The sequence below is a fragment of the Cuculus canorus genome, chromosome 9, assembly GCF_017976375.1.
Source record: "Cuculus canorus isolate bCucCan1 chromosome 9, bCucCan1.pri, whole genome shotgun sequence".
Taxonomy (NCBI): domain Eukaryota; kingdom Metazoa; phylum Chordata; class Aves; order Cuculiformes; family Cuculidae; genus Cuculus; species Cuculus canorus.
Window position 1 is genome coordinate 14,219,435 of NC_071409.1, and position 27,629 is coordinate 14,247,063.

Consider the following 27,629-nt stretch of genomic DNA (forward strand, 5'->3'; position numbering starts at 1 on the left):
AGGAACCATCATACTGGTGCACACACAACCCAAGACAACATATATCACCTACCCAGACACAGCCAAACAGGACACAACATTTCACTCACTTTCATATGAATATCATATCAAGAGAGTCAATCCTTGGTATCTTCATCCACTACCCTTCTGCAGAGGCACTGATCACTCCAGACACTTTTCACCACCACATCATGCTAGGAGCTCGCACTGAACTATCCATTGATACAAACCTCAAAAATCCTTTTCAGAGCCACTTCTTTACAGTCCATATTTCTCACCAAGGTTTTAAGTCCCACTCTTTGGCCCTTCCTTCCCATCCTCATGTCCAACTCATGAAATTCATGCTTTACAGCAGCCAGAATGATCTTCACGTCTGCCTCCTGCCAGAGGAAAACTTGTCCACCCAGAGGAATGTTTTGTTCCAGCCCATGTTGGTAATGGAAGGCTTTCTGGAAGGATGTTTTCTTTGCAGCGCACACTTTGCCAAAGTGAGGAAGAAAGGAGACCTGAGCACGTATCAAGCACACTCACCATGGAGTTCTGGGTGCTGCTGCTTCCTGATGCAGGTTTGCTCTGGAAGCTCAAACCAGACCCCAACCAAGTGCAGCCGTTTGCATAGAGTTTGAGACAAAAGAACTCACTGTACCTTCTTTCAAGCAACAAACTGTTTTCTGCACTGAGCAGGGAGGTAACCAGATCAACAAAGACTTACAGGTCAGCTCCTCGTCTGCAATTCCACCTCTCATTTGCAGTTTGTGCATTATTTACTCTCATGAAGCGAAGGCAAAAGAAAACAAAAAGAAAGAAAGAACCCAACCAAGGACATCTGCTCTTTGGGACAGGCAGGACAAGGTCAGAGAAGGAATATTCACTGTCACCAGTCAGCCCCAAGGAGAGGAGAGGGGCTGAGTATTAAGCCAGGTTAATTATTTACCCAAAGATTTTCTCAGGAGCTTGCAACCCACACCCAGCATCTCAGGAGCATGTCTGCAGGGTGCAGGCAATGAGGAAACTGGGGAGGGAGAAGAGGAGGAGACACCATAAATCAGCAGGAAAGCATTAAGAGTTCGAGGCTAGGGATTATCAACCAGACAGAATTACCCAGTTACACAGTTGAGAGGTGAAGGAGGGTAAAAACCCTAAGGAAGGCTGAGCACTGTTAGTTCCCAAAATAATACAAAGCACAGACAACAGGCACAACCAACGGAGGGCATTACACTAAAATACAGATTACATAGCATCCACCAGCACTATAAAAATCCTTCAAGAATCTTAAGCTACCGCTTCCCAGCAAACCCACACAGCGCTGTGGAACAGCAAAGAGCATCTGAGCCCCAGGCAGCACCTGGAGGTCTCCCATCAATCTATTCCCCAGGAGAATTCAGCTCATCTCCCAGCACCACGTTGTATATGACTTTTAGTCACTCTTTCAGTGTTTGGGAGAAGAGGAAGCTTTGCATTGTACTATTTTTCTTAAACCAAAGAGGAACTAGAAAACTCGAAAGTTCAGATTCTGGAGAGGTCTGTGGGTTTTACTAGGGGCAAGGGGGAAGGTGTCAAAAACAGCATGTACTTTTTCCTGTTTCTTTCTAAATTTTTCCCCCCACACAAAAACACTTCCCATTTTCCACCCAAGCGCTAGTTTTGAACCCTGCACTGCTCCACCAGTGATGGTGGGGAGTGCTTTGACAGGCTTGCACCATCCCAGCATTTGCAGTGCACTCTTTCCAAAGTCCAAATTAATTGATGCCCTGCTCACATTAACTTTTTTTTTTTTTTTTAACATCAAATTGACCGTTGTTCCTCTTCTCATCTATTACTAACTAGTGGTCTGAATCAACGCATCTCCGAGTTGGGAGGAGGAACCACATACACCACCTTGTTTTCACACAGGAACCACTGACTGTGCACATTCAGACCCAACACATTACTCCTCTCCACTCCTTCCCGGGCCAGCCCAGCTCCCAAGCACTGGTTTTGTGTAGGTCCTACAACCCCACTCACCACACAACGTAATAAATGCTTGCTTAAGACTTATTGGTTGGTTGGGTTTTTCTTTAACGAAGTGACATTTTTCAAACCAGATAACTTTTTCCACTTTAAATGTTAACAAGAGAGTGTAGGGGGAGAAGTGGTGGGGAAACTAATCAGTTCATCTTTCTCCTCTAGTGTGATGCAACACTGTGCTCACTGTCTTACGCAGTAGCAGCACTTTTGAAATGTATTTCTTTCACCAAAAGATTTAAACACCGCAGAGAAATTATCTACTAAGATGACTGGCTTATACATCCCCTTTTCTACCACTTTTCAACCAGCACTGCTGAATGCATTAGAAATAGCTCTTCTCTTGTGTTTTCTCCCAAGCTTCTTCACATGGTATACAATGTCCATCGTGCTTTTAAATGCCACAATGTGCAAAGCAGCTCAGACACCAGGAAAATGCACTACACTACCCTCTAAAGCCACTCCAGGCTAATACACAGGAATCAGGAGCACAAGGTTTAGAACTAAAATTTTTAACTTATAGAGTCCTTTGTGTTGTTAACAAAACTCAGCCACAAACCCAAAGAAGGTGGCAGCATTTGGCCACATCACCTCCTCATTCTACTGAAGCATCATGTTTGACACAATATAAAAGCAATTTTTGTCCCCTCCCAGGCATGCCAACGACAACAGTCATCATTTTTAGCCCAGTCCATCTTTCTGCTTGAGCAGGAAACATGCACCAGTTGGTCCGGTCATATGAGAGTACTTTGTGTTTGCAAAGAGGAGCTATGGGGATGGAAAGCTTCTCTACACAATTAAAGAGAGGGAAACACACAGTTCTTGAACCGATGCACAGAGCAGCTTTAACCATGGAGACCACTTCAAGAGAGGGCCAGGACAGCAAGCAACTGCTTGGAAACAGGGAGAACAGGAAGGGGGACTACCTTATATCCAAGAGTGACTTCTGTCAGGGACAGTAGAAGGGGTTTTTCTAACATCCACCTCATGTGCATAGACATAGTACTTTTAGTTTTTCTCTCTCTCTAGATGCTCTCATCCCAGCCCCAGAAGTATCTAAAGATACATTGCTTTCTCTCCTACAGCACAAATCAATATTTGAGTGCTCACCAGCAAGTCCAGTTTTCTCCTGATCCTGATAAACTGGATAGTAAGCCTCCCTCTGATAACAAGCCTCCAGTGTGCTCCACACATCACTCCTAAAGCAGCTGAGGTTATCAGAACAACCTCAGGGAAACAAAGGTAGGTCCTCCCACACCCCCAGCCTAAAAGCTATTCCTTGTGTTTACATTTAGCTTAAATCTGCAAAATGCAAGACTTATTTAGACTAGCAAAAGCACATGCCCTCCTCCTAGCAGGAAGGTGTGGAGCAGGCACCATCCCCGATGGTCAATCCAAGCAGAAACCTAGCCCCTACATTTCTGTTACTGTTTAACCAGCACCTTGCCTTCTGGACCAAGGTCCAGTACCCAAAAGCAAGAGTTTGCAGTCACTTCTGTTCCAGCAAATGCTTTTTTCATAAAGGAAAGGAACAGGGAGAAGAGGATGCCCCGTCACTAGTAAGGAAAGCCACTGGGTCTCCATTAGTACATCCTACTGTAGACTTGCAGGGACAAACGCTAGGGACAAATAGTTTGACTGTTGATAGTGGGCACCAAGGAAATTCATCTTTACTTTCCCCCATCACTCCTGCTGTCCTTTCTGAAAGGAAAAAAAAAAAAATGAGGGAAAAAAACACACTGGAGGTGCCACACTGCTTGCATGAGACAAGCAACACCCCTCCCACAGCACTCAGGTGTGGCGGAGGGAAGAGGAAGCTTTACCACTGATCCAACAGATCACTCTGATCTGAATGCCAGCACGTGAGCAGGCAATCAGCTAGCTACAGACCTCATACCATTCAGCTCTCCTTACTCCTGGGAAACGTGAGACAAGGAGAGATGCAAGCATGTTACCAGAGAAGCAATGGTAGTTGGGCAATGCCACACTAAGCAGGAGGCAGAAGGACTTAGCACCATGGGAACGCAAAACCCAATTTAAACAACCCCCCCCGCCCCAACAGTCTGTAGAGACAGGACATTCCACAAGCCCAGGCTCTGCTGCAGAACATCAACCACTCCTCCAGCACCACCTGCTCCCCTGGCCACCGGCTCTACAAAGGCTTCACACTGGCCAAGAGGCCCATGACCGCTCACAATGTCACACTGCCTACCCAGAAAGGCAACGCTGAAACCTACTCCCTTTTCCATGAGCTAAGCGAAACAGCTTAAATATTACCCAGCACTACCAGTCCTTGTGATGGGTAAATGCTTTTGGGATCAGGGGGACATCTTTATTTAAATGGCATCTGTATGGCAGGTGGAACATCAGCTTCATCACCCAATTCATTTGTGTCAACCTCTTATGCAACCGGGTGCAAGTATGCCTGTCACTCACTCAGCCCGCTCATACAAAAGGACAATGTGCCAAGCCGGGGCAAAGGAGGCAAGCATGCTGACCTCTATTAAAATCAGCATCGTCCAGCTTTTTATAGAAAACAGCTGATCTCCTAAGGACTCTCTGTTACCATAGAATGAATTGCAAAGATTTCTGGGCCAGCTGCATGGCTTGAGATCTGCCCGCTCAGGTAAGTAGCGACTTCAAAATACAAAAAACCCGCAGAAAAGATGTCCAATGCAGATCAATTTATTTTGGGAAGAACAGAGCTTTTTTCCTCCATGTTTTAGCTTACTCTAACTTCAAAAATAGCCTGAATTAAGTCAAAAAAGGCATGTTCATTTTGGAACAAAGCTGCATGCATATGAAGCACTCAGAAGAGCTGTGGCAGAACAACTTGTTCCTCAATAGCTATTCTGAACCATGGCTCAGTAACAGATTCAGAGTACGTCTCCATAAATGAGACGTTGTGTTGAGCTGACAACTCAGTTGTGTGGTGGGTAGAAGCTTTAAACCTTTACAAAAGCATAAGTTCTCGCTGACAATTCCCATGAACTAAGGGCACAGCGACCCAAGAAAACTCAGACATCATTAGCTTCTTTTGCGGAAACCTGCTTTCCAACCTCAAGAATTCAAAAATCATGAGTCCAGCAAAGACGTTAAGACTGGCTTAAACACTAATACCAATAAAATAGGTGCATTTAAAGTTTTACCCCACTGGTATTCTGTATAGTCTTTTTCCAAAAGCTTTCCTACACAAACACGAGGCCCAAGACTTCAAGTTTCTGTTAAGTGAAAGATTAAATATTAAAGGAAATCACAGATTTAAGGGAGTAGGGGTTATAAAAGACTTGACCTAGGGCAGAGCTTACAACAAGATCACAATTAATAGAAATCACCGAACATCTTGAACATTAAAACTATGACACTGAACATCTCAAATGAAAACTCCATTTTGCTTGTTACTATTATTTGTGATTGCAAGGTCCCAGATAAAAAAGGACTTCAGAAGAATGGCCTTTATCCTCACTGCTTTCACACAGGTTGAACATTGCCTTTCCAAAGGGAGACAATTTCTTTAGAATGCCAGTATTTCTCTTTTCTTATTTTTTTTTCCCCCTTCAACCCTTCAAAACTTCGCTCAGCATTAGAAGCACTAGTTAGTGTAATCCCTTTCCGTATGCTCTATTTCACTGTTAGGCTCTCAGTACCCAGGTCTCTGGCATAGTGGGAAAATCTTTGGGAAGTGACATTTTCATCAAATGAACTGCATAGATTTTTCCTCAAAAGGTGTAACAGGCTTAGGGTTTACACAACAGCTTGTTTTTACAAAATGTAAATTCAGGATCCGTTTTAAATCAGTATCTTGTTACAGCCACTCAAGCACTTAGTTCCTTTTCAGCAACATGAATTTGTTCACCATAGTCAACTCGTATCACACCCGTATATTAGACAAATATGTACATACAGATACATATAGACACGTGCTGTCTCATCTGGAGCTGGCTGTGACACAAGGCTCATTCAGCCAGGAGGAGGGTTACTGAAGTGTTATCTGCACTCGAAGCAGTTTAGTGTTACTGGGCTGAAAGGAAACAGAGAGACATCCTGTTTATAGGCTGTAGAGCCCCAATGGATAAACAAGTGCACCTCAAAGTAGAGGAGGGGGAAGCAGAGAGAGTCTTAACGAGTATCAGGATAATGACACGTTAGCTAAGCTGCATGCCTGGCAGCACAACCCAAGGCCGTCGGGCAGCCCCATGTGCTGCAGAGCTGCAGAATGTACAGAATGTGCCGCCATGCTGGGGCTGCCGGCTCCTCTGACCCCACCACGGCCAGACCCTGCTCATCTTTCATCCCGACACTGGGCCGCTTCCTGGCACCGGGTGAGGTGACGCCAGAGCTATTTTTCCACCCCCCTCTTCTCCGCTCTCCCACCACATGCCCATGCTGCCAAAGCTTTCTATGTATTTTGTTTTTCATCCGCTGGCAGAGCCAGGCCATGGATGCTCAGGGGTTTTGCAAGGTCAGAGCGGCAAGGACGTCATGCAAGGTCAGGGTTCGCTGCAGCCATGCTCCTCTGCTAACAGCATGGGGAGGCCAACAGCCTTCCCTCAGCATCCACTGCTGATAGAGGCGGACCTTGGGCTGGATGGACACAGTCTGGCCCAACGTGACATTGCTGCTGTAAGCCCAATTCCCAGCTACAACAGAGAGGAGACAGCCCCAAGCCACGTCCCTCCCGCTTCCATCCTGTCAGGAAAGCACTGAAGATAACTTGCAGGTTAAAGGCAGGTAACAGGATTAATCTCACCTGAACTATTGCTTGCACATGTGGGCCTGCCAAGGATGAGTAGGACCATGCCAGAATTGTGGGATGGATACAAGAAATGGGAGATCTACAGACAAACCCTACAAACATCCCTCTGCTTCTGACATTAACAATGGACTGAACAAAGTGGTGGGAAAAGTTGAGGTTCTACCCTGTTCCAGATGCAAGGGTCCCTTTGCACCCAGTAAGGATAATCTCATAATACGCACCCAGGGTTACCCGTGAAAGGGGAGCAGAATCCCTCTGACCATTCAACACCTCCCCAGATGCCAATACTGGAGCAATGGCCACTCACTAGATGAGCTCCTCAGAGCTGCTATAGTTTACCTTCAGTCTCTACAGCAAACCTTCCTCCGACAATACAGCAGCTCTGCAACGAGTTGGCAGGCAAGGATGCCTAGCTAGTATTGACAACACCCTACCAAGCTACAAGCAAACCAAGCAGGGAACGTGGACCACCTGCCAGGTTCAGAGAAGTAACAAGCCCCACACGGTCTCTCCCTACCTGATCAGTCTTCGTAAGAAGAAATGACTGCTTCTAATCCCACTTTCCACACAGACACCTTTGTTGCTCCAGTGATGATTTTTTTCCCCTCACCGGGGAGCATGGGAGATGGACCCACATCCAAAGCCTCCACACTCGCTCACCAACACAGAAGGGAAAGTTTTGGCTCTCCTGCTTTCAGTAACAGAACAAGTATCCCACCCTATCACACGGGAGGATCTGAACAGAGCACCAATACCTCACAGGGTAACCCAAAACAAGAAACCCAGGTCAAGGTACAGGTGTGACTTATTACACCTCTATTGTCTTTTCATTTTCACTGTGTTACTTTCTTTATAGGCTGAGGAACTCTCTGTAATGCATGTACAAACTCCAACACGTTCCCCAGCCCTTCCAGTCAGAAAGGCTCCACCCAAACTTGGTCCAAAGCATGAGCAATGGAGAATTACCCCTCCGCATACAAGCCAAGCCTGCTGACAACATCAGCATTCACCCTCTAAGCAGTTCCATCATAACGTGGCTGGCACAATTCACCATCACCACAAAAAAACCCACAGCTCTTCAAGGACACAAAAAAAATGGCATTTGCCCGCACTCTGACAGGTTCTGGGGATGAGACAGCATTGCTAGGTCCTTGGTCAATGAGCTGAGGCCTAGGGAACCTGAGAAATACTCCTAAAAGAAAGTCCCCGGCAAGTCATTTCTCATTTGTTTCCTATCCTACTCTTTGTCTCGTGCAACCGAGATGAGTCTGACTCATACCACGTTTCTGCAGGGCCTGACACAACAGGTCGACAGACTCGCCTTGAAATAAAACAGCAGCAAGCATGAGGTGACTGTGTCTCGGCCAAGAAAGACCCAAACTCAAGACAGCCCTCAGAGGCACAGCTCCAAGGTAAATAATTGTTAATGAACTTGAACTCCTTGCTCATCAGCTCTGTGTAGTCCTGAAGCCTTTACTTTGCCTTCCTTCCAGCTGGAAAGAAAGTTCATTGAGAATGAAAGCTAGTGACTCGCAAGGAGGAGTGACAGATGCTGCCTGCCTGCATGTGTGAAAAAACTCTGACAGGCAGAAATAACGCATCTCACACGTCTTATGGTGGCAGTGAAGCAATAAATAATCTAATAGACTACTAAGGCTCATAGTAATAATGTTGTGCTCCCTTTTCAGAAGCCACTCCTCATGTCAGATGACATCTGCCATGGTATAGATGTTCCTGGAACAGGGAGTTATTTTTAAACTTCTCAATGTGGCACAAAACTGTGAGTGCATCAGCCAAAATACCAGCCACCATAGCGTTTATATATAGCCTTGCACATACCCTATATAGATGGGAACATAGACAGATACGTGGTATCTAGCAGCATTGCAAACAGACGTTCTTCTGCTGATCTTGAAGCACTTGAGAAGAAACTTCCCAGCCAGCAGCTCTGCCCACGTCATCCTGCCCTGTTCACCTCTCCCTTGGCTCCCGCTCTTCAAGCGTGTTAAGTACTGGGTCTCAGTTCTCAAGGATCATCAAAAGTCTGCTTCTTCACCTCCCCACGTGTTTCCTCTCCTACAGGACACTGCAGTGACGGTGATTGTGGCTCCCTACACTTCTAAACACCCCTCTGTATATACACCTGCCGAACCTCTACCCGTGAGCCCCTAAATTTCCACCCTCCTTGCTGAGATAGGTCCCGAGAAGGGATGAGATGTTTTTCAAGGCAGTCCACTACACTCAGGAGATGCCTCCCTTCAACACATGCAAACTCTAGGTATGGTTCCTATTAGGGGGAGGAACAACGAGCAGAAAAGCATTTGCAAACTCAAAACTAGCAACAGCTCCCCATGGAGCACCTGTAATCACTTCCCAGGAACTCTACCAGCACCCAAGTTATTGCAGAGGAAGAAAAAGAAAAATTAAAAAAAGGAGGGGCTTAAGATAGCACAGCACATATTCTCATGAGCATCAAACATGCATCAGCATTTCAAACAGAGTGCCGCAGCCTTTAGATCCAGGTTGATGTTTAAGCTCTTGATACAGTTATCTGTCTAATAATAACCCCAGAGAGCACTCCTCGCTCGGCTGCATGCCAGACCACATGCAGCCTTTCTGCTCCCTGCCCCCAATCCCCCCCTTTTCTTTTTATTTAAAGCTTTGTCAGACGTGGAAATGTTGACTTCAAGAAATTCAGCCTTTTCTGTCACGCAGATTGGGTGAGACTTCTTTTTCGTTTTAGAGAAAACCATAATTTGGGCACCAAGGAGGGGAGGTGAAGGGGAAAAGTTGTATATTTTGCCTTCATGTGTGCTTTATTTTCTCCTAGGGCAGGAAATAGTGAGGAAGGATCTGACCAAGTTGCTATCAGCTGCATTGGAAATGATTGTATAAGCTCCACCTGCTTAACATGGGTATTATTCCAGACTGCAAAGACAGTGATTTGGAGACAAATCAGCAGTGACTGGTGTGTTCCTGAGAGACAAACTCAACACTTGTGCATGACACAAGCAATCCACAATAGCGGGACAATCTCAAGGTTGGGAGGAGGAAGGAAAGCAGGGAGGCAGGGCTGAACATCTCTGTGTGTTTGTTTGGGGTAAAGGATATATTATAGGGAGATCACAGCTTGTTCAAACATTTCAGAGTTTGCTGCACATTAATTCCAGCACTCAGGAGCAACAAAAGAACTGCACTGAGAGATCCAGCAGCCACGGCTCAGGGAGGTACATCGTGTCCCTGTCAAGCTTTCACAATGCAAGGGGTTCAGTGTGGTTCGTTTATATTCAGAGAACAACAGTCCTGACAGAGCAGGCTGTGAAGTACCATGCTTTGCCATTCACACCTGTTATGGATCTGGCCCTATGCACCACACAGCCCAGGTACAGTGTAGCCCCACTGAAGCAGGTCCTGCAGACTATTCCTTATAGCTGCTATACTGCGGAAGTGGTATCAAACTAAAAAAGGGGCCTCCAATGAGCATGTGGACAACAGTACAGGGATGAGCAACTGCTGCTGAAGCACCAGAGGGACTTAAATGGCGCTTTTAAAAGGAAGACAATGGAAATAGTGTACCGTTGCATGTTCCAGCACAAGCAGAAAGCCCCTGGTCACTGCTGTAGCTAACCAGGAAGGCAATGGCAGCAGTCACTACACTCTTTTAAGCTCAGCAAGGTTGTTCTGAGTGGCTGCTCCACTGTCATCACTCAGCATAGTGCTCTTAAACATCCTCATGCTTTTTTACTTTTTAATTAAAATTAACTAGGCACAAAGAGCATTGTGTCCACAGCAGGCTGCTGGTACAACTTCCATATACCACCACAGTATGTCCTTGTGAAGTTTTAGTAGGCAGGTAACACCTGTAAAGATTTTGCCACTGCCTGTTCTGCCTCCACCACGTACCTCATTCCCCAGCAGGAGAACTTCATGGGCTTTCACCAGAATAGCTGCTGAGAGAGAGCAGCCTGCTTACAGATACAACATGTACAGCTCAAACGGAAGAACTGCACCTTATGCCTCTGGCATTAGCGTAAATAACATCTTGCTGTCTTGTTCAAAGCTCTGAGAAAAGCTCGTGTGCTAGACCTGCCCCTCTCAACTGCTGTACACACTTAAATACACCTACTTAAACATATATACCCATATACATACACAATGATGCCAAATGACACTCCACCAAAACAAATGATGTCAGGCATCCGACCTTTGTGACCCAAATGGGTGAATATTAATATGAATTTACCATTTCTTCCCTCACACAATCAGGGAGGTGGAAGCAAGCCCAGAATGAAGGTAGGCATTGCCCTTTGTAAACACCAAACAAGCCTAACCGAAAATGCCAAGCCCAGCACCTTCAGAGATATTCCCGCATACACACCCCGCCAGCACAGGCAGTTAGAGATAAAAAAGACCCACCAGGAAAGCTCTTTCGTAGGAACTGATATTTCAACTATCACAGAAGTTTCTGTTTAAACAGACATTAATTGCATACACTCAGGAATTTCTCTGTTTTACCACTTAAAAACCACCCAAAGCCACTTTGAGGCCTTTCCTTTTTTCTCTCCCACCTTTATTTGCTCTGTAAACACATTTGTGTGAGCCCTGGATCCTGTAACATTCAGTTTCTGCAACACCAGCTTCGAAGCAGAGCAGCAGCTACCTGGATGGCTCACCAGGGACTGCCAAGCATCCTGGATCCTGCCTCCACCGTCACAGTATACCATGATGCTGAACTTTGCATCACCCAACTCCTCACAAGACCTTTTCCCACTGCAGGATGAAGCAGAAGATGCCATTGATGCCATTTGTACAACCAGATAACATTACCACAAGTAAGTGCCCACGACTCAGCCACTTCCCTCGCAGGATGAATTTGTCCCAGCAGAACCCCCTGCCTGTTAGTGGTTTATTAAATCAGCATTGCAAGTTTACCAGCAGATCAAGGCTTTGCTCAGGGCAGATGGAAGATATAACTGCAAATACTTGGCAGTCTTTTGAAGAGACTGTTGAGGTCCCCTCAGTGATTCAGAGACAGGCAGCATTTATCACACCAGGCAAGAGCCCTGGGTGGGCATGACCTGATGGAAAGAGCCTGCAGAAGAGCATCCTCCTGTGCACTGGCACAATTACAGCTAGCTGCTACAGTAGGGCTGCTCATAAAGGTACCCCCTGAAGATCCCATGAAGGAGAACAGGACAAAGGGAGTAAGGAAAATTGTATCAATTCTTGCCATTGCCATATATGTGCATACACATGCATACAAGTGAATGCTGATATACATCTGTATAGCTTTGGACGAGTCCCTTACCCTCCCTCCCTTATCGGGAAGTAAATGGAGGGTTAAATTGCTGATCTAAACTGACTTTAAAACCCAAGGACTGTGTAAACACCTGCAGGCAAGAGAAAGACCAGAGTTTCCATCTCCATTCCACCACTGCAAACAGGAAGGAACTTCAGCAAGGACACAACAACGAATGAGCTCATCAGCCCAAGGCAGCAATCAGTAGCACCAGCCCAAAGGGCTCACTGGCAGATATCCCACAATACTTTCTATTATGTTGCTTTATATTGCCTTATGCCTTGCACATCCATTGGCTTCCGCACACAAAGAGAAGACAAGGTGTGACTCTCATCAAACAGGTCTGCTCTATGCCTCAAGTGACGCAAAATTCCCTGAGAGCAGCCAGGAACCTCTTCCCCCTCTGAAAGCAGGTCGTCTCCACCATGCTCAGCCTCAGCCCACCCGGAAAGCAAGGTCTGAACCATAACTCAGATGCACTTTTGCTGGGCTAGCTATGCCACCAACCTACATGCGCCAAGAGACACCACTACTAGGTCTAGTAAAGTAGCCTCTGCAGCACCTCACAGAAGGTGAGGTGGGAGAGGGGAGTCATTTTTGACAATGAAAACGTAATGGAAAACTTTGTATTGATCTATTGTGAATGAGTCATTTTTGGAGTGACTCTTGCTTTCCCACACCCAAATTATGGACTGCAAGAGATAATGGGCAATTTCAGATGGTCTAAACCCGGGTTTTTCTCAGGCCAGAACAGTGTGCAAGGACAGTAGATGGACTGAGCTGTAGAGGAGAATCCCTTCATGTTCCCAAGCCTTTTACCAGCTACAAAGAAGTTTTGACTAACTAATGGGTTATTAGGAAAGGACTAGAAGGATGGGGACTACTCTGGAGAGGAAATCCAGAACAAAAAAGAAGATCTGGAAAGCATAACCAGCAAAAGGAGATCCAAATAAATAGATGAGGATCACACATGAGCCCCTCCAAAAAAGATAAGCAAGCTGGAGATGGATCAAACGGGGGAAGGAAAGGGTCTAGCTGAAGCTACCACTGCTTCTCCAGAACTCTGTGAACTGTCTAGACTACAGACACTTGTCTGTGTATAAATGCCGAACAGCAAGGATAATCACTTCCAAGAAGAGAGGGGGGAAAAAAACAAACAGAAAAAGACAAATAAGGCTGGGGACAGTAAATTATTCCTTGACTCCTTCAATCCTTAAGGATGAAATAAAACCCTAAGGAAGCTGTGTAAGTTCCAAGGTCCTTAAAGTGAACTGAAAGCTGCATACAAGGGAAACAGATGACCAGTAAGTTTTCCCAGCTCAGTTCTGTGGAAGTTAGTGCACAAGGACCTTTGCGCAAAGATTACTGCTCTTTACTAGGGAGTGCATATGGCACAACATAAACCACCGATCCGACTCATATCCCATCAGATGTCACTGAAGTGCAGGGCTGCTGCACTCAAAAACCCACCTGCACCATATACCTCAATATTAAATATCTATACATACACACACATAAGCCAATCTCTGATTTTCTAAGTCTCTAGGGGACTAGCTTCGATGGCATTAAGCAGAAGGTGGCAAGTTATTTAGGCACTTGCATATTAAGGTTTGACAATGGCACCCGCAGGGGATTGCATGGCGTGTAAACATGTAGCACTCTACCAGTCACATGGAGTGTTCAAGCCCCGCCAAGACATCTACCAGCTCTGGATTTCAACCAATGCTCTCCACGCAAAGAAGAAAATGGTAGTTCATACTCTAGGAGATGACTAATCCCAGTACCTGAGTTACAGCATAGCTTTTAACATACGATGAAGAGATGTTAAGGTCATCTCAACTCTTGTCTGCAACACCCTACAGTAATCCCTCCCACAGCTGATTTGCTGCCCTTTACTTCCTCCTACTTCTTTTCTCATTTTCTACCCTCCCCTTCAATCTTTACTTTCACGTCTTCTCACCTCCTTCCACATCCATGTACCCTCCTCTGTCTATCCACTCCTCCTGCACCTTAAAAACCCTCTCATCACCCAGGACTCCCACCTCAGTAGTCATTTTCTTCTAGGAATCTGATTTATCTGGATTCCAATCTCCAGCAGTCACCCATGCCCTTCCTTCCCTTGGCCATCAAGTGCATATTTGTCTGCCTGGGATTGCGGACTCTTTAGGACAAGGACTGTTGCCTTCTCCACTTTAAAGCACAGTATAAGTTTACAGAGTAGGTAAACTACAAATAAGCAGTCTCAGCATTTCACAGTAGCTCAGTTTGGGCTCCCTCCGCTGAGCTCCCTTGGAGTTTGCCTTCCCTCTGCCACAAACTAACCTACCCATAAGACTTTTTCTTCCTTATCTCTCAGCTACAAGGCTATCACTTAAATTTATCAGCATTCTTCAAAAAACAGTTAAGAAAGGGAGGTGGGTAAACAAAGGGCCTTTCCTAGCTCCACTCACCCATAAGCTCAAACCCTAACACATATAGGTACTTGTGAGAGCACCACGAGGGGAGAACATGACTAGAAATAACTCACCGGGATTATTTCAACCCCCAAGTGACTTACTTCTATTCAGTTTTCAGTACGTTTCTGAACAAGCAGACACATGCGGCTGTTTGCTGGGGGTGCATTTACCAAATCTCTATTGACCACCACCAGGAGAGGATCTCTGCCTTTGGAAGGAGATTGGAAAAGAGGCAAGTGGTCTTTTGAAATGGAAAACTGGGGTAAGGAAAAAAAACGTTATGAAGAAGAGATTACCCACAACACATACGGCATTCAAGAGGTGACTAAGAGGCAGTCCATGCTCCAAGCGAAAAAAAAGCTGCAAAGGCAAAAATTTACCTCCATGTCAGGGCTGAGCTGATGCAACAAACTTGGTGCCCGTTTGGTAAAAATACCCATGCATGACGGGGCATTTACATCACAAAGAGAGTAGCACTTCTTGGGAATCAATATGATAAAATACTCATTCAACAAGGAAAGAAAAAAAAAAAGAAGAGGGCAAACATACTTGCTGGACAGTTCACAGAGTTAACACTATCAGCTGATTCCTTATCTCATGAGAACTTGAGTTGTCTGGGGTTTCCCAACATCCCAAGTTGCAGCTCTGCTCCCCTGGCCTCCACCTTGACTTAGCCCCTTGCCCACACTACAACATAGTCTTGTTTACTTTGAAACACCCATCTCCAGTGCCCTTCCAGCTCCAAGAAATTCTTTGCTGGGAGTACGCTCAAAAGCCATGTCCTTCTCTGTCCCTACAGTCTTAACAGCCTCTACAAGATTATCTGATGTACATCTCAGCAGAGAATTAGCTGATAACTAACAAAGCACTGTGGGTAGCGCATGCATCAGGAAGTATAAACGATAACACCATTATGCTATGAGAAACCTTATCCAGATCCTTAGGAAAAACTACAATTTTTGTCACTGGTTTCATCAGAACTCACCAGCTATCTTCAGACTACACAGCAAACAGGAATGCCTTCATATAAATAATCTGAAGGGAGCATTCAAACCATTATGCAGTTAAAGGAGATGGTCGCTAAGTTGGCAACAAGACACACACAATTAAAATTAAGAACGAAAGTTGAGGACAAAGCAACCACCTAGAAAACAACAGGAGATCACCTAAGCACAAATCAAACCAACAAGCACCCCTTCCTCCATGTTGAATGTACTTTTCTGTATAGCAGCATTTCACAAGATAAAGACTGACGAGCTGGTGCTTAACTGTGCCCTTGGAGATTTGCCCAGAGTTTTTACATTGCTCAGCACCCTGTGCATAAAAGGGCAGCAGTGGTGACGGTCCTGATGAACTCCTGCTGGCCAAGCTGTCTGGCAGGTATAGCTAAAAAAGCCATTTTTGGAAAATACTGCCTTTTTATAGCTTATCTTAGTGAAGACAGCTGCCTCACATCTCTAGAAATAGCAGGATTTAACAGCCATGTTTGCAGGGACAGATTTTAAAGGTTCCATCTTCTAAGAAACAACCTACACATCCAGAAACAGGAGGCCAGATTTGTTTTGATACTGGAACCCCCTTCCATATGCTAAGTGTGCCCACGGATTTGCAAAAACTCTGCTCTGAAAACGGGATGTTCATTCAGCAACAGGCGACAAGTAACTTGCATTTGCCTTCCTATAGTCGCTTCCCAGCTAAATCGGTGGCAAAAAAGCACACGATTAGGCTGATATTGCCTTTTGCTGAAAAACTCTGGCATTTTATAAGTAAAATAAAGGTGCGGGAGAGCATTAAACACTGGAAAAACAAGACTAATAAATTAAGTAAAAATAACCCTCGGCTACAACTGATCAGCACCTCTCTGTTTTTCCTTTTCAGAAGAAGCAAGCCAGAATCAGATCCCAAAACATTGTTACAATTCGTTCAAGACGATAAAGATGGAGCCATGGGCTGCATTCCTGGGCCGGCTCCATAGCTGCGAACGCCAATCCTGGGAGCCTAGAAAAGCCTCTTCAGCCCCCATCACCCCAATTGTGTTTGTGAGTGCGATTGGGGTAAGTGCTATTTTCCCACCTTTAGCAATAACATGGTTTTTAGATAAAAAGCACAAAATTCCCATGAATTTAACACTAGAAGAGCTGATGCCTATGGATGTAAACAGCTCCTCTAGTGCAACAGGACCCTGCAAAGTTTCCACGGTACCACCTTTTACCAGCAACAGTTGGACCAGACATCTACAGGATCTTATCTTCCTCATTATGAGATTTTTTTTTTTAAACTGAATGAAGGGGTACTAAAGACAACGGCCTGCTGTGAAATGACCGAAATTCCCATGCAAACAACCCATTAGCTGTGTTCAAATGCAATTTAAATTACTAGTTGTTAAAGTGCTCCTCAATTTCATGGTAAGTTTCCAAGGGAAATTACATGCTATGTACTCTTTAATTGATTGTTTTCTACTTCTTAACATCCATTTATTCCCTCCTCCTGTCTTTTCCTTAATTTCAAGGGATGACAATGACTTTCAGGGAGGAAGGGAGGAAGAGCTAACAGAGTCTAAGATGGATGTACCTGAAAAACAAGGATGTAGGAGGGAAGTGGCAGATTCACTGGAACTCGTCCCTGTGATATTTTCACAGTAGGGGTGTGAGACAGCACAGCACAAGGACTCCTTTCCTCCCCACCACAGGCAACCAGGCTTTCGAAACCTGACATATCTTTCAAATGTAGTCATCTCTCCCATGTCAAGCGATAAGCAACTAGGGAGCATTAAACACAGTTAACTACTAGAAGACGGTGATAAACCAACAAGAGCAACTTGTTTCCTTCTCCTGGGCACACTAGTCCTTGAACCGACAAGCTTACTAGAGGCAAACGAGTTTTTCTCATTTGGGAGTTCTCATCCCAAATGCAAATATCTAGTTCACAGGAGCACATTCCACACACACACAGTTGACTGAAGAATTAGGCTGCAAGCGAGATCTCCTGCTGCTTGCAACAGCTGTTACACAAGAATGTATATTATAAAGCTAATAATAACAGACATTTCTTAAAAGGCTGCATTCTGCTCAGATCCTAGGAGGGAGCAGCAGTACGATTAGGTAACGTGCGATCTGGAAATTCCTGAAGTAAGGACATGTGTTGGAATCATGTCACACACCAGCAACATTTATCAACTTCATGAAATACTCAAGACAACTCCATTTGCAACCAATACAGAAATATTCCATGCTCAGAAAAGTATGACTTTATTAGAGTAAGTTATAAGCATAAGTTTCACAGTACTGCTTGGATAAGGCTGTGAAGTGCCCACTTGCCTGCAGGAGCTGAACATGAATTGCCACATGGAATCCAGAGATTTGCACTTTTCCCATATCTGACATACAACATCCTCAGTTTCTACACCCGCACACCAGGTTAATACAGCTTTCCTCAAGCTGCAGGCATGATTTAGCGTTTAAGGGCTCTGAAGCCTTCACCTACTGAAATGGAAAGTAAGAGATGTGTAGAGCCAGCTAGGCTCACAACCTTGCCTCATCTTCATCCCTTCCACACTCTCATGTGCAAGCCCCACACTATTTTGGGGTAGCTTCTCTTACCTGCTGGGGGGCATGTAGACTCAGCCTTTAGTGTACACTAAATCCCCTCACAGCACCTGAGTCACATAGTGACAGTGTCACCACATCACCATGTCGTCCTCTATGGTGTCATCCCTGGATCGATCAGTACAACAGCTGGGATGAAGGATGGGCTGCAAATCAATCCTCCTTACATGGGAGCTAAAGTAAATCTGCTGTGTTTAATACGTCGTAAGAAGCGACTGAGAGGAGCTTAAGGCAGGCAGGCATGGAGCTCTCCAAGCACACTCAAGGTCCAGTGCCATGGAAAGCTTCACAGGCTTGAGTGCTTACAGAGTACCAGGCTGCAGGAGGAAAAAAAAAAAAAAATCTTTAAACAGTTGTATTAATTTACAGGTCAGCCCTTAATGACTTTGTTCCTGGAGCAGAAGAAAATCCGCTGTGGATCCTGGTTAGCATCAGCGATCACTGGATATGCCCAGGTCCCTGAGAAATACCACACGGAGAGCCCTGGCAGCCTGGGCCCCCAGCCGTAGGCATCCTCCGGAGATCCCACAGCACCCATCTCCAGGGGAAACAGGTGGCACATGGGGAGCTCATCCTTCACAGTCCATCTGGCTCTCAAGTCCCATACTCATGGCGATGAGATGTTGAACAGAGGAGGATAGGCACATGAAGGTTAACAGCCCCAACGTGCTTCCTCAGGTGTGCCAGACTAGCACTGCCTGGAGCCTTGGGTCATGGCACCGAGGCACAGCTCTTCCTTGTCTTCCAACAAGCAGCCTGTCCTGGCAAGCAGGAAAGGGGGGGAACAGAACATCATCATTTCTGGTCCTGCTGTGCTATCCCTGAAACACCAAGCTTGGCCATAAGCAGCCAGCGAAGCCTGAACATGCCACATCCAAGTGTCACCAGAAGCAGCGGTTGTGCAGGGCATGACCAAGCAGGGAACGCACTGTGCAGGCAGGATGCATTGCCCATCATGGGAACACGTGTGCACACACAAAGGCAAAGTGCAGTGCACAAGGAGCAACACAGACTGCTGGTGCGCTGCCTTCCATTGCTTGGCACCACCATGCACGAAAGAGGACAGTTGGTTCCTTGGTGAGTGGCTGGGTTGAGGCTTCAAGTGCTACAACAGCTCCATACACCTCCTCGGTGCCCTGTTTTCCATTCCATTACGTACAATATCTGTTCAGGCTGTACACTCTTTAGGACAGTAGTTCTTTGCATTGCACTGGTACCAAGCCCAGACCAGCAGGGCCCTGACTCCAAAAGCTGGAGCAATCCAAGCAGCTTGTTGAAACAACAAGGATTAAAATACAGCTGAGGTCTGCCAATACCCAACATGTCCCACCCGCAGGAATAGGCTCCAGCAGTCCCTTCATCACCTTTTGGGGCTGAGTAGTCTTCAGCTCACATCCCACCCTTGGCAATCTAAGTCAAGTATCCTTCGCCACCCAGAACAATGAAGCCAGTTTTGCACCTCAGAAACTGCTGCAAATGCACATCTCTGGAAAAACCAAGGCTCACACTGAGTATTAATCCCTATTTAAAAAGGCAAAAGAAAACCAACAAGAGATTTAACTTCGTAGAAAAGGTCTTAAATTTAAAAGAAGGTGAGGATGGTAACTACAGGTTTAAATCAGCCTAAAAATAACACTTAGCCAAGAAGATACAAGCATCACTAGCTAGCAGCAGGAACTATAAAGGTTTTTTTAGCAATATTCCTTCCCAAGTAAAATGGCCAAGCGCAGTATTTTCTGTCCGACTGCTGCTATGCAACCCCCAGAGCAGTGTTAAAAGCTCTCTCTGTGTTACATGCTCCAAATCACAGGAGGAATGCGGCATGGTGGATCTCCATTCCAGATTGCCCAGCATGGTTTTAGCTGCTATGAATAAAACAGGAAGCAGAACATCTTCCAGGTTCCCCCACATCCCTGACTGCCTGGATGAGCTGCAGTTTCCTTTCAGGAAAGAGAAAGAGGAGGGCATGGGGAAGAAGAGAAGCAGCTAGCTGCAATATCAGACAGATTAAAAACTTCGCACTCAGGAAAAATAAAGAATAACAGGAAAAAATAGTCACATTGAACCTTCATCCAGTTACAGCAGTTAAACTCCTTCAGGTCCCCAACAGAGTTAAACATTAACATTCCAGAGAAATATACCTTCACGCTATGCAGACGTTTTGAAAAATACCCTTGCTTAGGAGACAGAAATCATTCTTAAACTATATTTTACTTGCTGACCACATGCGTATATACACATTTAACTCTACAGGGTTCTACTGTCAGTGAAATTAAAAGGGAGAGTGTGAATGAACGGGAGCTGCCTTAAATTTTCCTTATACCTAGGCCTGAAGAAACATTTTGGTTTTGAGATCAATCCACATAGTCACCTTTCCCTACTACAGAAGGCTTCATCCGGTCCCTTGCTGCTGACTAGCAATCCACATGCCTGCCTCCACCAGCAATGCACACACTTTGATGCAATCCATCTGACTAAACAAAACCGAACAAAAAAAATCCTAAGTTGCTTGCTAAAGCAGCAATGATACACTTACCAGCATCCAGGCAAGCTCCTTCGCTAACACTCTTCCCTCTCGAGCAGATCAAATTTGGAACAAGGTCCAGGAGCAAGAGAGAACTGAAAACTGACCACAACAAGCTTCCAAAACAAGAAAGGGGGGAGGGAAAAAAAAAAACCTTACTACAGGAATTCAAATCCTGCTTCCACCAGACCCTGAGTCACCTCCCCTCCCTTGCAATAGATCAGAGCAATGGGTAAACATTTCCAAATATGGAGATCAAAACTCCAAAGGATGTCAAAAAAAAAAAAAATCACCCTTCTCTCCCTGGCTTTGGCACAGGGATGACTGCCTCTGAGCTGAGCACATCACTGTCACTGACCCCCACACAGCCAGGACATGGAGCCACACATCATCACCTTGACCTGTGCTTTGGCAGCTCTTGTCTTGGTGGGTAACACTGCATCTCTGTCCCCTCTCTGGGATGCACAGGGGAATACCACAGGGCACCTCCAGAAGCCATCACCTCTCAATCCCCAGAGCAAACCTCCCTCTCATCCCTCAACTCATTCACAGAAAACCTCCCAGAAGCATTTTTTGGAGTGCTCCTTGAAGGCAAATAGGCAAATTGAGGCTGTGTTTATAGTCACACTAGCTCAGCACCAGAAAAGGTAAGGCTCAGCAATCAGTCACACACAGGCTGCTCACCTAGAGCAGGGAAAGATTCCCTGGCCAGCTCATCTAGCTGCTGCTTTGCAAAAAGCATGTATAGACACAGCTCTGTGGAAAGGAACACACTTCTAGGACAAGGTAAGATTTCGCCCTCAGAGAGAAGGAGCTCCAGGATGGCAGCATCCTTCAGTCCCTGTCGGGACATACAACACAGCATCCCATGGCAGGCAGGAACAGCGGAGTGCCCAGCCTCCCCATCCTGGAAGAGAAGCTTTAGGGCCAATGCTCAATCCTATACACCAAATTTAGGAGGCAGAACAGTTATACTAGAGGGCACAACTATCCCTGCAGAGCCTGTCTGCACACAGGAGCAATATACCCAACGCCACTGCTCCCACAGGCATCGCTCCTCAGCTGCAGCCAACCTGCAGACAGCAGGGAGGCGACTGCTCCTGCCAGCACAAGAGGACAGCCCCATGATAGCTGCAGCCATTGGCTCCAGGAGCAGGCAGACTCCGAGGAATGTGCAAATCGGGACATTTTCAAGGGCAACAGGCTGCCGAGGCAACCCAACCAGATCAGAGTGACTCCCCAGCACCACCCACAAGATGCTATTGAATTTATAGGGAAGGAATTCCAGAGCTGACTCTGCCCATGTATGGCCAAAAGCAACTGTAAAAAAGAAACATTATAGTACATTTGGCTTTCACTGGTACTGAAGTGCAGGCTTGGGGAGGAGTGATATCTTGCAGTGATAGAGGCTGAACAATTACTTTCATTAACTAGGCAGAGGTCAGTTTAGCACTTAATTTCGCAGGTGATGGAAAGTATGTAGAACTGTACTTTAGACGAAAACAAAGCCTTCCACCTTTTAGAATAAGAACCACATTTAATTTAGTGATCTGACACAACCACTGCAAAAAATAAACCTTGCCAGGCAGTACCAGCGTGTTCATTACACTGGTAGTTAGAAAGGCACCTTTAAAAAGCCAACAGACCAAGTGGCACTAAGTGTAAACCAGGACAACACCGATGCAATGCAGGCTGGGACTAGCTCTCAGTGGGCTGCTGATCAATAATTTTCCTAAAAAGCCACTAAACCCCTGCCCAGAGTCACATGCCCCAGCTGGCAGCCAGGCCACCAGGAGCATTCTCCATGGTCAGAAATAGAGTTACTCTAACTATAGTTACCCTGGAAGAAGATCCTCAAACAACTAGGTAAGAAGGACCAGGTAGGTGCAGATTTTACAAACTCTGACTCATTTTTACAGCCCCTTACAGAAAACAATTCCAAAGGTATTGTTTTTTGCAAGGACAAACAGCAGGATGAAGTAGGGAGTAATGTAAGTTAAGGAAGGGAACAAAAGTGTGGAAAGGGAACATTTGGAATAGCAGAAAACGCTGTCCCAGACATGCACCAGCCCTTACTGCTCTGAGGTCCCACAGCACAAACAGATCAAGGTTCTCCTTAACAGTTAAATGCCACTACCTCGCCTGCCCTGCCAGCGGAGGAAATATTAGCTGTGTCAGCTTGAGAGGCAAAGGGCTTACTGAACCAGAGAGGAATGCAGGCTGCAGTGGCACACACTGGGGACACGGAAACGAAACCCAGGGGAACACAGGCTGCTCATGCTGCCGCTGCCTTTGCACAGGAGTCAGGCAGGGTATGTTTTATGGCCCCTGGGGTTGAAACCTAGGACTAACAGCTTTGTGACCTTAGATGGACTCCCACACAAGAAATTACTACAGCTGTTAGAGGGGCCGGGAGCTTAGGGGCCTGAGTACACGAGGACAGGCTGCTTCCCAGCTCCTGGCAGGCAGCCCAGCACTGCTTTTCCATAAGCACAAGTGGTACCCATCAGACCAGGAATTAGGGTGCATCTTTCCCAAGCAGCATTTGCTAATTGGAGACCCACTATAAGGCTATTCCCCCAGCTCCATGTTCCCAAGGATTAGGATATCCTCTCTGCTTCCCAACAGATATGGCACTACACTCTTTCCCTTGCTACTGTGTTCATTTTAAACAGCACTACCTACGGATGAGCTGGGGGCTCAGTGGCTCTGATTTAGAGCACCTTCCACTCTAAATGACAACGAGGAGAGAAACAAGAGGGATGGACATATCCATGGTCCAAACATAGCCTACGCAGGGGCTCCCTGCTCCATGGCACCACAAGTCTCTCTCCTTGCCACAGTCCTAACCATGGAAAGTAAAAGCTTGGGGTCTGGGAATAAAATCCCACCCAGGCTTCCTGCACAGCTGCATAGATCGCTATCAATCTGCCACTGGGTCAGGCATTGCTGATTTCATTTAAATGACACTACATAAGCAGAATGATAGAGAATATTTAATTCATAAACATGTCTTGAAGGGGCAGACAGCACAAGTCGCGTGGCATACAGAACACAGGGACTGCTGCAGCGTCAGACCATGTAAAGCAGAAGCACCGACCATGTAAAGCAGACAGTAAGGATGAGGGATGCTCATACACACACATGCGCAACTATGCACACATCCACCTCCTCCCTCAGCATGCACAAAAGCAGACTCGGGACTTGCAAGCTGAAGTCCTGTGCAGCCAAAGTTAGCACAAATGTTTGTGACAGCTCCACTTCGCAGGCAAAGGCAAAAACCGGGTGCAGAGGAATAAATATAGAAAGAAGTCAGGCAGGCAAAGCAGGTGCTGGCTTGTAAAACCTTGGCCAGAAAGACTCCCCAGGAGGTTGAATCTGGTAGTTTTGCAACAGCTCCATAGAAAGACAGAAGAGACAGAAAAGAAAAAAAGAGAATATGAATGCATATGCATTCTTTTATCACCATATATAGTATATACAGACATTTGGTATATACACCCCCAAGCTCTCATATGTCACCTTATAGTATACACTACATATGCATTGCGCATCTTTGTTTCCATGTGCCTAGATCTGTACAGCGCGCATGCCTATAGATATGTATATATGTGCATTTCTCGTGCACGCGTTTGTCATTAACCCCCGCATCACCTACCCATGTATGCTATCACACAACACACCGCTTAAGACAGCACGTGTAAAGCCTTGGGACTGTAACATGGAATAACTTCTGAGTTCTCGCAGGTTCTCACTGCTGAGCCCGTGCACACCAAAGCCTCTGGGTGCAAGCACTGCCAGGGAATCACCTGTTTGTCTTGTGTTTTCCAGTGAACCCATCCCCCCTCCACAGGCCATTTGCAGAGGACTTATATTTTTGCAGAGACCCATGAACAAGGTGGCGTTATCAGAAAAGCCACCGATCCTTTTGAGAAGTTGCCTGTCACACCTGTGAAATGTGTCTACATACCAGTTCTTGTGCTGTACAGCTTTGCTGGTGGGATGAACTCAGAGTAGGGCTTTAGGAGACACGAAGGGCTCTGCTGGAGTCACGACTTTGGGTTTCCTTCCCAGCTCTGCAAAGAGAGAGAGATACCCATGTGATACATGCCGGATGGGCCTCCTAACAGCTCCTCTCAAAAACTTGCAGTTTAACCCACACAGCTTCTGGGAAACACGGCATTTTCCTCTCTAGCTTTCTTAGGCAGAAGCCTCCATACTCCTGGACTCTTTCGGCACCCCCTAGAAGCAAGCATCACCACTTTGAACTGGGCCAGTGATCTGCACCAGCTGTCAGCTGCTACAACTTGGTCAATAACGTGCACCTCCTTAAGCCACAGCTCCTTTACTGCTCTTAAACTCCCTGAGAAGGGGGAGGCAAAAGGGAGACTTAAGGCATAAGAGAACAGAGTGAATCCATCACTCATCTCTGTGAGACTAGGCACAGTGAGAGAGCTACGAGGCATCATTTAATTCAGTTGGAAGCTCATGGGGTTTACCACTGCTGTGAGCAGAGCTACACCACCATCCAGTTCACTCCATTCTCCACCTCAGCACTGCCTTTGCTCTGAGGAGCTCTGCCCAGTTTCCATCAGGGACCGCCTCACTCTTCCTGTAGCTGCAAAGCAGACAACTCTTTTGAGAAGTGACCACCTCAATGTCTTTTTTCACTTCTGCAGAAAATGAAGGTAGAGCAGAGGGGACATCCAGGCCACACAACCACAGTCTTGCATGTGGCATTGCCAGGACACACAGGGGGGTGTATTCCACAGGGGCAGGCAGCATCTGAATAACACATGCTTTTCCTGCCACTACCAGCCCACAGACAGCATCCTGTCCCAGCCACATCCTGGTCACCCTGATGGCCTAAACGCAGGCTTGCCTTGTCATCACAGCTCAGCAGAAAAAGATACTGCCATTTGCTGCTGTAATGATGGAAATGCTCAGTTCAGGATTAAGTTTGTTGCACCCGTGCTGGTTATGAAGGGGCATGTGAGCCACCAAGCCTACAACCAACACGCAGCAAAATGCAAAGAGTGCTGGTGGCTCACAGTCCAGGTCCATCCTCCCTGTCACAGAGCAGGATGGCTTCCTGGCCCTGTCAGAAGCCCTTGTCCCCCATACCACGCCTGATGCTACAGCACCCAAGAGAGCAACAGAGCTCTTGCCTCTTCCAAGCAGTGGTAGATCTCCATTACACCAACACCACAAGACAGACCAAGGTCCATCCTGACCCAGACAGCACCTTCCCAGCACAGTCCCATAGTCCCTGGGTGGCACCCACCCTTGATTACCCACAGGACTGGACAGGTATAAGAGTCCCCAGGACCCTCAATGCTCCCCTCAGGTGTGATGAGAACAAACTCAACTGGAGATCACAATAGTGTCTCCCACTCACTGCAGGCTTGGGATGGAGACGAGTAACTGGAAGGTTTTCTTGCTGGTGAACTCAGCCAAAGAGCAATTTCCCTACATCCATCAAGGAGGAGACAAGTACAAGCAAATATTATGGTTTTGCATGTTTACTTTTAATTTTAAAATGATGTAGAGTTATACACCACTTAGGTCCTTCCCACAGGCTCCTGGCAAAACGCCCTTCGGTCTTATCTGCAAAGGCAGAAGACAACAACATTCCCCCCTGGTTCCAACATTGTTTCAATTCAACTTACAACAGTACCTCCGGGATCTCCAGGTAAGACAATATTTCTTGGGAACCAACCTGTGTTTAAAACATCTTGGCTCAGGCTTGTCTTTCACCAGGTTTAACTGAGGAAATGTTTACAAGATCAGTTCTAGGACTCAGCAGACTTGGCTAGTTGAACTGCAACTGCCTAGCTTTACTTCCCATTCTGGCCGTTCCTCTCACCTTGCGACTGGGATGCCTGCAGCAATGTGAACAGAAACCCACATACCTTTCTCCAGCCACGCAGATGAAGCCTGCTGTGAACCCTCCTCAGCAGCAAGTGGGGCGCAATATGGTCCCAGAGGGGCAGCAACCCACTGATGCCCAGGCATGCACTACCTCCTGGCCACACACCCACAGCCGGGCAAGAGCAGGCACAGCCTGAGCAGTCACTGCAGTATCCACCTGGGCCAGTCTGTCAAACTCCTCCATTTGTGACTCCATTTATTTAGCAGAAGGCTGCAAAAGTAGGTTTGGGTCTTTGAGCTCAGAAACACCCAGAAGATAGACATAGAGGATCAACCCAAGATACCAGAAAAGCTGCATACCTGCTGCATCACAAGCCATCAAGCCACGATGCCACCACCAAATCAGACCTCTTCAAGAGATGATCTCAAAAAGCATTTCTCATTAGAGAGCATTTCTCAAGACTATAGGCCCTCAAACCCCAAGATCAGCACAGCTCCTCTCCCCAGCATCCCTCTTCTCAGTTGCCTATACACATCTCTCAGGAACAAGCACTGCTGAGAGCCTTGCAGTAGCGAGGACTACGCAAAGGCTTAGCAAAGTGATGCCTTAACCACACCAGTTCTGCTTGGGAAGCAGGCAAGAGATACGTATCTTGAGAAACAGCAAGTCCCAAAAAAGAATCAGCCCCTTACAGTCCCACTCGTTCCTGCTTTGGCTCAGACAGGGAAAGACAAAGCAGTGCACAGAATACATACCCAAACCACCGTCATCGGTTCCAGCACAAGTCTTTCCTCACTTAAGTCCCCAGAGAAATATATACAAAGACAGTCCCCTAAGCAGCTACTTCTGGGTTTCATACATTCCCCCAACAACCTTTACAGGTAATATCCAGATGCTTTTACAACAAAAACAGTAACAACAGGCAGGCTTTTAGCTCTACAAAACTGAGGTCCTCCCATCCCAGTTCAGAGTCACAGCAACAGATGCTCAGTGATCTGTGCGCAGCTAATTCTGATTTTCATCTTGCAACAAGAAATCCCAGCTTTCTATCACAATCCCTCCGAGAGGTAACAGCAGGAAAGTCTCTTTGGTAACACAGCTTTACACTGCCAG

At 46.3% G+C, this 27,629-nt stretch overlaps 1 protein-coding gene across 25 annotated transcripts in view; it reads right to left on the reverse strand.

Moving 5' to 3' along the window:
• The window catches only part of LPP (LIM domain containing preferred translocation partner in lipoma), a 340,056-nt gene that overhangs the window by 293,473 nt on the left and 18,954 nt on the right, over nt 1–27,629 (reverse strand). For 18 of the 25 annotated variants that reach the window (XM_054075104.1, XM_054075101.1, XM_054075093.1 and 15 more), the window contains one exon: nt 24,615–24,720. The gene's annotated coding sequence lies outside the window, so the exon portion shown is untranslated. Of the gene's footprint in view, nt 1–5,908; nt 6,012–17,751; nt 18,882–23,990; nt 24,041–24,614; nt 24,721–27,629 lie in introns of those variants that run through there. The other 7 variants (XR_008451338.1, XR_008451336.1, XR_008451335.1 and 4 more) reach the window with 2 other exon arrangements.